Genomic DNA, 10,972 nt, shown 5'->3' with positions numbered 1-10,972 from the left:
CAAAAGGAAGCTGGTAAAATGAAATATTCTGATTTTTAACGTACTTTATTTGAGTGGGGGTGGGGAGAAATACACTGTTTCAGATGGGGTTTTTAAAAGCCTTGAGTCGGTGAGTTGTTGCATAAAAATAACTTATGCTCTTTTCCCTGAGCCAGCAGTCCTTTAAAAAAAGCAGGTGTTCCGGATACTACAGATGACAAACAGCTTTATAACTTACACAAGGAAGAGCAGAGAACAGTGAACTTTTCTGCCAAGTGTTAAAGCCAAGGGCAAAATATTCCAAAATGGACTTCTCTGTAACCATTTCAAAACAGCGGAAGCCAGAGGATTAGTAAAACAGTAAGTGTACAGTGTGGTCACTTTGAAGCCTGACATATTAGTCAGTTTGCTAAGGGTGTACTTTTATGCGGATCTTTTCAAGGGAAAAGATTTTTCCTTTAGCCAAGTTTGAAGACACAATAGTTTTTTCTCTATCCTCACCTCATGCTAAGCATCATAAACATCTGTTGCATAATCTACATGGAGTGGGGCTATTGTCATGAAGTTTGCAGGATACCCATTGGCTACCTTAGCTTATTGATTGTAAAGGTTTATTTCTGCTTGTTGAGTGGCTGTTTTAGAGGAAAGAAAGGGAGGTTGGGTATAGGTTTGGAAAATTATGCATGCTCTCTTTTTCAAAAAAAAACAAGCAAAAAAATAAAAAATTAATAAAAAATTTAAAAAGCACAAGCAATCTGAAGGACAGTATATCCTGCAGACCCTCAGTCACTGGGCATAAGGATAATGTAGCGTTTTGTTTTATTTTTTTATGCTCCCGGTTTCCTTCTTTGGGAACATCTATAGAGCACATCGATAATTTTTCTCCAATACTTATCAATGAGTTTTTCTACCAAGCATCAATTTTTCCAATACTGTGTAACTGTCACATCCATCTGTTACCTCCCACCGAAACCTGAAGCTGGCGAGCCACGCTCTGACGGCGCTGTCATCCATTTTGACAGAACGGTGTATGATGGATGTTAGGGAGCAGGTACGATGGGGTGATTTTTCACATTCCCTAGAACCGAGCTGTCCAATAGAAATATAATGCAAGTGAAATATTCAATTTTAAGTTTTGAAGTAGGTGGATGAAAAAAGATTACAGGTGAAATTAATTTTCAATATATTACTTAATCTAATATATCGCAACATTATACAATTATTAATGAGATATTTTGCATTCTTTCTTCTGCACTAAGACTTTGAAATCCAGTGTGTCTGTTACACTCACAGCACATCTCAGTCTGGACTAGCCACGGTTTGAGTGCTTATAACGACCTCTGGCTAGTGGCTACTCTGTGGAACTGTGCAGCCCTGGAGGGACACTGCAGGCTATACTTAGAGCATTTGCTGTGGACCTGTTGTGCTTTTATAGAATATCACAGAGTTGTGAGTAGTTCAGTATGCTGTGAACAATAGAATTTTTTGTTTTGTTTTGTTTTTTTCAAAAATCCTCATTTCCTCAAATCTGTACCAAGATTCCAAGTTCTTTCCCCTGGTCAATGTAGCTACTAAAAGCCATTGCCAAGGTCATGACAGGTTTTAGAAAATGTGGAAAGTTGAGGAGAAGCGTTCCAAATTTCTAGGTCACAACTCTTAAGTGAAATTCCATATTGGATAAAATGTTTAAAATGTATCTACCCGATTATTTATGATTCTCATAGAATTTTTCACCACCTCATGATTTTCTGCTACCTACTTGCTCTTAAATGTGTTTTGTGTTCCAGTCTCAATTCTCTAGTGTTTTGTAACAATTAATCTCCTTTCTACCTCGGCTACACATTCCCAATAGCATTGCTTGATCCTCACACCAGGGAGTATACTGTAGGAGTTTTTACTTTCTTTGAAGACTTGCTGTCTAGGGATTAGCACTATGCAGTGATACTGTTCTCATAGATGCTTTGTAAGCACTTTAATAAGTCAGCATTTCCGCTTGTGTTTCCCGAATATATGGTTAATGGTGGCGTTGATGATTAGTTTTGTTTTTGTATGTGTGTGGTACCAGGCCAAGGGGTAGCTGACATATGGCCCTCCTTAAATCACTTAATTTTTTGAGAATGGCTCTGAACACTTTTGGTTTCTGCATGGTTGATGGAAGGATACTCAGCAGTTGGAGCTGGTTCCTCTGTCTGGATCTCTTCTCTCACTGTTCACATGGTTGTCCTTTTTTCTTTCTTCAAACTTCAGAGGCTTTCCCTGACCACCCAACATTATACTAGGTCCTCTCTTTCTTTCCCCCCCACCCCAGCAATCTGTTTTTGCCTTCATATCTCTTTGCAACACGGACATATACTTGTTTATTGACTACCTATAAGGTCAGTCTGGTGTCTCTGTTCTGTCCACTCCAATATATCCTAAACAATTAACACAGTGCCCAGTGCACAGCAAGTGCTCAAAAATATTTGCTGAATAAATGTGTAACCAAGTACCTTGCATTTTCCCAAGAACTGTATTTTTCCATTTATATCACTTTAATGGTAAACATATCAAAATCATATTGACAGCCCTAGAGTTAAATGCTGATGATAATTCTTTTGCTAAAAATGTTTCATTTAAAAAAATATTTCTTCTCCACCTGTTCCTGAATTGTTAGTCAAATCACCATTGGAGGTCTCAGTAGAATGTTAAATGCTGTTTACAAATGAAAGTTAAATATCAAACTAGAGGATAAAATATTTTTAAATCTTAAATTGTCAGAGAACCAATGGCAATACTAAAACATGAACTGAAAGGTTTTCTAAATGATATTTCCAATAATCTAAATGATTATAATAAAAGTGGGGTTGTGAACAACTGTATACAGACCATATAGGAATCCAGGATGTACTATTATTGTAGTTTAAGGAGAAAAGAATTCTAGTGCTATTTAATGCCATGATACAAGTAGAGAAATAGGGATATTTCCATCCAGCAAGGCAGCACTCAGCTTCAGAGTTCATTTTTTCCAGTGAATTCACCCAGGTGCCATAGGCTTTCTAGAGTACATTTATTTAACAAATATTTATTTAAACTTTTTAATGTGTTCAATTTTAAGTTTTCTTAGAATATTAGCTTATTTAATTCGCATAACAAACTTTTGGGTAGGCACTATTAACATCTGATTTTGTAGCTGTGGAAACTAAGGCCTGGCCACATGAAGTAACTTTGAAGTGGTAAGAAGGGAAGTTGGGATTTACACCCAAGGAGTCTGACTCCCAGATCAGTGTGCTTAACCTCTATACAGCAGGGCTGCCTTGGACTTGGAGTTTAAAAGCATTCAGTCTATCAACAATTACATCTTTCTCTATTCTTCCCAGAAAGCACCTTTAAAACATTTCCCATGATTTACAAGGAACGTTTTTCATCAGCCATCAGCTTTTCTCATCCAGTCCAATATGTATTTAGCTTTTCTCTCCTTGTTTTCTTCTAAAGAGGACCATATGTCCCCAGAACGAGGAATTGGAAACTGGAAGCTATAAATTTGTGGAAGAAAGTAAAACTCGTAAGACAGTCATATCTAGGAAGACTGAAAATCTTACTTCATTTTCAGAACTGGTCTTTCTTCACAAAAGCTGTTTGGAAATAGGATTTATTCTGGTCTGGAACAGTGGGGATTATAATTACTTATGCATTCCATTCACTGACAGCTTTCTTCTGCTAATTAGAGGTAACCAGTTCTAAAGTCTTTGCATGGCTTATCCAAGGGGAAAAGGTTTCTGTTCTATTAATCCCTAGAAGCTGCTTAAAGATAAAGTCAGAGACCAGTCTATTATAGGTTTAATCCTCATAAAATCTAAATCATTTTATTCCATTTCATAGCCATGGGCATCATCTGCAGAGCTATCCGGTCATCCCCAAATGCGTGTTTTTGGTGTCAAGGTAGAATAAGTGAGAAAAAAGATGAATTACTTGTAAAGACAACAGAAACCCTGAATCCAAGTACATACATATCACAGTAATATTCAAAGCACAGATTATATGCTATGGTAAAATCATTAAAATGTTGAAGAGAGACTTTGTAGTTGCCTGCAGGAACAGACGCAATTAAATATACAGTTCGGTTACAATTGGTCAGTAATTAATGGAGTGCATTTTCATAGGTTTCATATTCTGGGATCGTGGCAGGTCCCTGTGAACGTGGCATGGTGTTCACAAGTTGACCTGCGTTCCCGTTTAAATCATTTAACCACACTCAGCTGACCTACGTTCCTTTTTAAAACAAGCTCATAAAATTCATTTCAAATACCAAAACCTCCAGTTAGGGATTTAATCTGTTTATGCACACTTGTGAAATCTCTGGTATCTAAACGTGTCCTTGCTTACGAATACTCCATGTTTACAGAATATGAACTTCACAAGACCTCCCAGCCATAGTTTTCCAATCTTAAGTGAATTTTCTCTCTCTTTTTTCCTTGCAAAAGGAAAGAAGTAGGATGATTTGCAGTCAGGGTCAGATGGCCTCAGATAATGTTTGGTTTTAGGCACATTGGCCTGTATCAGAGAACCATTCCTGGAAGGAAAACTACCGGTGTCCCTCCTTGAGAGGGTCTCTCTCTCTCTCTCTCTCGCTCCCTCTCTCTCTCTCTGTAGTGTAACCCAGCAGGCAAATTACTAATTTGGCAGCTCTGGAAAATATATTAACCCCATGGTATAGCATAGCGTATGCTGTGGCTGAATATTTAATAACTAAGATATTGTTATATATACATGCCATGTTATGAAAGCAAGAATGCTGATCATTTATCCCAAACTAAGTTGAATACTCTGCCGTGTTTATTTCACCAACAGAATAAAACAAACCTAAGAAAAAGTTGAATAATAAGGCTATACAATTTGAAGGGTTTTAAACACTCCCCAGTTTTTCCTATAGAGTGTGAAGTATTTCCCTTGGAGATAAAAATGTTAGATGTAACAAAACTGCTTAGAAAAAACCATTTTAGAGTTAAGCAACAGATCCATGACATCAATTCACATCAGTGACTGGAGTAGCTATTAATGAAGATGACAAAAGGAGACCGGAATTTAAAAGGGGGAAAGGATGGTATTAAAGACAAAAACCAGACAAGTGAGATTGATTTTATTCAGGCTATTGCAATAAGAATAGCACCCTGACTCTGAGTGTCAGGGTGTTTCTGAGGGGTGATGTTGCCTTAGACTTTTATAGGGAAGAATAGACAAGTTACAGGTGGGATGAGTTACATTTGGGATTGCTGTAATCAGGGGAAGTCTAGGTCAGTTAGCTGAACAGGAAATGTTTTTCTCTGTGTCTAGCAAGTTTCAGTGGGACAAACAGTTCTAATCTCAGCTATTCATTCATGAGACAAAGAATGGGAAGTTGGAGGGTCTGGGTCTAGTCTTGTCAGCACATTCAGGCAGAAAGGGCAAAGTCTGTGTCTGGCCTTCTCGTAGGTAAACAAGAGAGTCATGTGCGAATCTTATGGAGTCATGAGAAAGACTGGACCATGAGTTTGATCAAAGTCATGGGAAGGTGGCTTTTTGTGGTAAGTCATTTCCCGGAACACAAAATGGTGGGGGCACTTCTCAACCATCGCTGATTTCTGGGAACACAGGGCTCAGGCTGGCTTCACCATGGTCAATGGCAAACGGATTCAGATTGGAGACATCAGTGGACACATAGGGAGATGTGACGTAACCCAAAGGAAGATCAATTCAAATAGATCTGAAGGCATCAAGCCACTCTGGGATGGAAAAGGCTTTCCATAAAAAGTAACCTGGAAAAAGTGACCTACTAAAGACGATGTGGGTGGAGCCCCTAGAAGAAGAGACCAGTCCACTGGGCTCAGGTTGCTGCAGAAATATCACTTTTAAATCACAACTGAAGGTTTGTGGATGAAGCTTAAGAATGGGCAGAGTGTTTCTCAGGGCCACGGTGAAGAGTGAGCCCAAGTCAACCTCAGGTAGAATAACGTGTGAACCTGCACAAATCCGACTACGGGGTTAAAGTAAGTATAGTTAAATCCAGCCATGAAAACTTTGTATAGAGTTTGAATCCAGAGTTCCTCTAGGTATCCCAGCAGTTTTACAGCAGATTTGCTCCCTGCGGGTGGTTCATTATGGAAGAGGAGCACAGGGGAAAATCATGGTCCCAAATCAGTTGATTTATCCAAAACCCCTTAATCCCTGATGGATACTTTCTTTGTGTTTTTGCCCCAGGCTGCCTCAGAACACATGGCAAGACATTCATCTGATTGTATTTTTGTACATGGTCTAATTTTTTCCATTTAAAAATACCAACAACAAAATTGCCAATGATCTGTAAGGACAGGTAAAGCACAGTAATAGGATTAAATGGAATCTCAGGAATATCTCAGTGAATCAGGTTAACAATGCATAAAATTTCTTCTATACCCAATCTTTTATTGAAGTTGCTATAGTATTATAAGCAGCTAAGCTCCTGGGCTTGAATTTCATCTCCCTCCCCAATTCTAACTTTATTAGAAGTGCTAAGATGAAGCAAAAGGCTAAAATTTGCTCCAAAAAGAGAGAAAAGAAGAAATATTGAAGGAAAAAAAAATCACTGGAAAGTGAAGAAATGACCATAGAGAACAGGTCAGGTGAAGAATGCTAAATTCCTAGCCACTCTCACCTCAGGCACACAAACACCCATGGGTATAGCAAAGATGAGCTCTGTCCAAAGAAGTCAAAGATAAGGAGGTGTGTACTGGGAAAAGGAGGTGGGGAGAACATGTGAGAATGTCCTATATAACCAGGTGGAAAACTGGGTAAAACCATGTGTTTCTATAACCATTCCTTTCTCTGTGAAACTCATAAATGTTCAAAAACTGGGCTCCTAATCATTCTTTATCAGTCACATTTCTTTGCTCTTGATTTTGTGGTTGTTTCAGAAGTTAAAACTGCTATAGAATTTATACTTCTGTTCATCATCTATTTCCATACTTCAGTTCTATGGCTTTTTTGTAAAATGCACAGAGATTTTTCTCCTGTTTTATAAGATCTACGGTAAAGTGTAATATGTTCATACCTCCTCATCTTATTATTTACCAAATATCTGGGTATATTGTAGGATGCCCTTCCTTGTCCTCTTGTGAGTAGTGGAGCCACATAATTAGTTGTGGCCAATGAGTTGTGAGAAGTGACGCGTGTAACTTCTGAGCTGGAGCATTTAATTCCCTGTATAAGACCTTCAAGTTCTCTTTCCCTCACTAGAATGACCAGCAACATTGCTGTTAGTGGCTGTTTCATTAGGCTGGAGTCTTAAAGTGAAAAAGATATGAATCATAGATGCAGCTGACCTGAAATTGCCATAGAGTGAGAGCAGGAAATACATTTTTAATGATCTGTGCAAGTTTGGGGTTGTTGTTGCATGAGTGTTTGTTACCACAGCATAACCTAACTTATCATGACTAATACAATCACATTTGCATATGAAGTGTGATCTGATTCTTGATATACATATCTTATAATTAATCATATACATTTGTACAGCAAACAAAGCAAACCTGACTCCAGAATAAAAGAGCAGTCTGGCCCAACTGAATTATAGGTCCCAAACAGAAATCAGAAAGGACCCCAAACAGGGCTCTCTTCAGTGATCCAGACTTTGCAATGAGAAATAAAAATCTGAACCTTTAATGCAGAGTTGGATGTTTTATTAAGCAAATCAACACTTAAAGGATGGAAAAAAAATAGCGTCTATTTGATCACTGGCAGTGTTGTAGCAGGTTTATCCAATTTTTGTAGCACAATAAAGATATATTATGGAAACTGTAAAAAGAAAGAGGCAGCTGTTTAATTGTAATAATTGAATGAATAATTCCATGGCAACTCCTTGGCAGATGATATACAGTGAAATGAATTTCTGTACAAATTATTTTCGGTAGCTAACTCTTGAATATAAAAATCTGCTCAGTGTCACAGATCCAACTATGAGTAGTATGAACTCCCTGGCATTTAATGGAAACTGACAATTGAATAGAAGGGGAGTAGAAATGGACACGAAGCAGAAATATACTAAATGCTCTAAGAGTTGCATACTCCACGCTGTGACAGGCATGGGAATTCTAAAAATGGGTAAATAATCTACTAGCTATGGCTGGTAAGCCATTCCATAGTTAGTACTAGCCTGTAGAGGCAGCTGCTGGAATAGAAAACTGAGTATTAGAGACTAGTTGGTAGTAAGAAGCCACTGAAGGAGTGGGCAGAACAGTTTATTAGCTTGATAAGAAGTCAATGTTATTTTGAGGAAGCTGGCTTTCTTGCCATCCAGTCTAAAATCTAGCTCTGTTTCAACCCCAATTACTTCACTACTTCCACACTTTGGTATATCAATTTGTGGTTTAGGATTTGGCAAGCCTGTGCACAGGAGAAGCAAACCAACAAACAGTCCAAGTAAAAGCAAACTCATCACCTATGTGGGAAACTGTGTATAAGCACAGGTTTATTTTTACAGTGTAAAAATAATCACATGGAAACAATGGTAAACATGTAATCAAAAACATGTTAGAAACAGAATGAACCATAACAAAAGAACTAAAAAAATAAACGGGGAAAATATCTGAAACAATATCTCAAAGGTTGCTCTTTTAGACTATGGTATGCTATTCCTTGGCTACACAAAAACAACATTTTTTTTCTTTCCTCTGACAACCCATTTTCTGACCATGCAACAGAATCAAGCTCCTTCTTGTTGAACTATTTACACTGGTTAACACCTGGCTTACTGTTAGAGAGAGTAGATGTTTAGGGCAGTTGGAAGGAAATAGCCATTTATAACTCTTCAAAAAATTACTCGTTCAATAAGTTAAAATTTGATTTTTAAAAAAGCAGGCTGTCAAAATATTTAAGAGGATGGCAATAAAAGTATGTTGTGTATAGAACATATCAAGGGTGACACCAACTCCATCCATATCTACTGGATGGAAGCAAGATGTGCTTTTCTTAGAGTTTATACTAGGCAAAAAAAAAGAGGCATTTTTATTTTAACCAGATGTGAAAGAATTAAACCCAATATTTTCAAGTATTTTTAGTGCCATATGATGTCATCTGATTTTATATCTTCTGAGGGATAATGTGTATTTTTTAAATTGTGAAGCCACTTTCCATGTATGTACTTAAAGTCTTATATATGATAAATTACAATAAACAAATTACAACACTGCAGAACATGCTTTTGGCTGTTTATGTCAAAAAGCAGAGAGAGAAATTTAGTTTCTCAGTAGGAAATTGAATTAAAAGCATGTGAAATGTCTTCTGCGGGCCTTCAAGGTAGTCCTTATTTCAGTGACTATTGTACTCGTCCAAATAGGTCCAGGGCAGGGATTGCTGGGCCATGTCCTCCAAATAGTACAATGGCCTCTTTCCTGAAATGCCAACAAAGCAGCCCCTGGACTACATAGGCACTGTTTGCAATATTTCGCTAGTCATCCAGGGAACCACAGTTTTTAAACAACAAGGCCCTTCCTTTTTTATTGGTAATAATGTGTGTCGGTCTTACACATGCTCTACATCCCCATTGCCACTAACCCAGATAGGGCCGAATTTCCCAGGACCGTGGCGCCACTCTTGTCTTCTGGAACTGGCAGGGGAAGGAGGAGGCCCCTAAGCGGACAGACGGGAACTTGCTTCCTCGCACTTTTCTCTGGAGCAGCATCAGGCAAACAGCCACACCCAGGAGCAAGAGTGTGGCCCTCAATGGCTTTGCTGAGTGAGCTTCTCTGAGACATCTCTCCCGGGAAAGAGATTTCTTAAAAACCATTGAAAGCTTTCCAGAGGGCGAAAGCGAGATGATCAGGAGCCAAGGTTAGCATAAATGCTTCCACTCCTCCTGAGTTCATTTCGGAAACAAGGAAGGAAAGAGGCAGTCACAACTGCTGACTTGCGGATGCCTCATCCAGCAGCTCCCCACCCCGACTCCCCCGATTAAGAAAGAGACTCTAAGAGTAAAGTTAATATTATTGCAGGGCCGTTGGTGTATTAAATGTTGTCGAATTAAAAAGCCATTCGCTTAGACCAAAGTCTCCTCCATCCACCACCCACACTTGAGCACAGAACATTCCGGGCAAAGCCCCCTTGGCGAAGTCCTCTAGGGTGGGCGAGCCTGGCGTGGCGGGGGAGAGGATTGGGGGCTGAGGACTGTGCCAGCCCCTGAGGACTCTGCCAGGGGTTCCCGAAGCACAGCAGTTTCCCAGGACAGTGCCCATGTTCCGTTCCCCCCCTCCCCGAGTCTCTTTTCCCGGCTGAGGCTGGAACCCTGGAATGGTTTGGGGACCAATGAGGTGGCAGCAGTCGACGCAGGGATCACGGTGAGGGGCGATTTCATCTCCGGGGGGAGAGGCCGCCAAGCGGGGGAGGGAGGCGGAGGAGAAAGGGGGAAGCGGGGGCAAAAAGTAGGAGGGGAGGAGCGGAGAAAGCCAGTTGAGGGGCGGCAAAGGCAGCAGAGGTACCAGAGCGAAAGGTAAAGAAGAAAGAGCAGGTTCGCTGACCGCCGCGGGCAGGAGGGCGGGCGGGGGTCCGGGGCGAGGAGGCGGCGCGGCTGGGGCGCGGGCCGCGCGGGGGGCGCCGCGGGGAGGGTCGCCGTCAGTCAGGCCGAGGGGACTCGCGGGCCGTGGGGGACAGGCACCCGGCGCACTGCAACGCGAGGGCACGGCGGCCCCTGCAGCCCGGGCGGCGGTGACCGCGCCCCCATCCCAGAGGTGCGCCCGCGCCGCGCTCCGCTTCCCTCCGCGCCCCTCCGCGCCGGCTCCGCGCCCGCCGCCCCGGGGCTGCCCCCGCCCGCTCGCGTCCGTTGCGGGGCCCGGGGAGCGGCGCCGGAGGCCCGGCCGCATTGTGACGTAGCGGGGCCGCGGCAGCGCCTCCGCCGCCCGCCCGCTCCGGCTGCGGCGGTTCCTGCTCCCGCCGCCGCCGTCCATCCGTCCGTCCGTCCGTAGTCCGCGCTCCCGAGCCGCCGCAGCGCCGGGCGCCCCCGGTGAGTCCA

At 41.5% G+C, this 10,972-nt stretch overlaps 2 protein-coding genes across 7 annotated transcripts in view; both read left to right on the top strand.

Annotated features, from left to right (window-relative positions):
- ZNF474 (zinc finger protein 474) overlaps positions 1–10,972 on the top strand; it is a 217,692-nt gene that overhangs the window by 151,167 nt on the left and 55,553 nt on the right. The gene's annotated exons all lie outside the window — the stretch shown is intronic.
- The window catches only part of SNCAIP (synuclein alpha interacting protein), a 146,035-nt gene continuing 145,389 nt past the window's right edge, over positions 10,327–10,972 (top strand). For 3 of the 6 annotated variants that reach the window (XM_082457847.1, XM_082457848.1, XM_082457852.1), the window contains exon 1: positions 10,758–10,963. The gene's annotated coding sequence lies outside the window, so the exon portion shown is untranslated. Of the gene's footprint in view, positions 10,472–10,757; positions 10,964–10,972 lie in introns of those variants that run through there. The other 3 variants (XM_082457849.1, XM_082457850.1, XM_082457853.1) reach the window with 3 other exon arrangements.

This window comes from Balaenoptera physalus (genome assembly GCF_965194825.1).
Source record: "Balaenoptera physalus genome assembly, chromosome: 3".
In the NCBI taxonomy this organism is placed as follows: domain Eukaryota; kingdom Metazoa; phylum Chordata; class Mammalia; order Artiodactyla; family Balaenopteridae; genus Balaenoptera; species Balaenoptera physalus.
The sequence above is the reverse complement of the archived record's forward strand: the minus strand, read 5'-3'. Positions and strand labels throughout refer to the sequence as shown.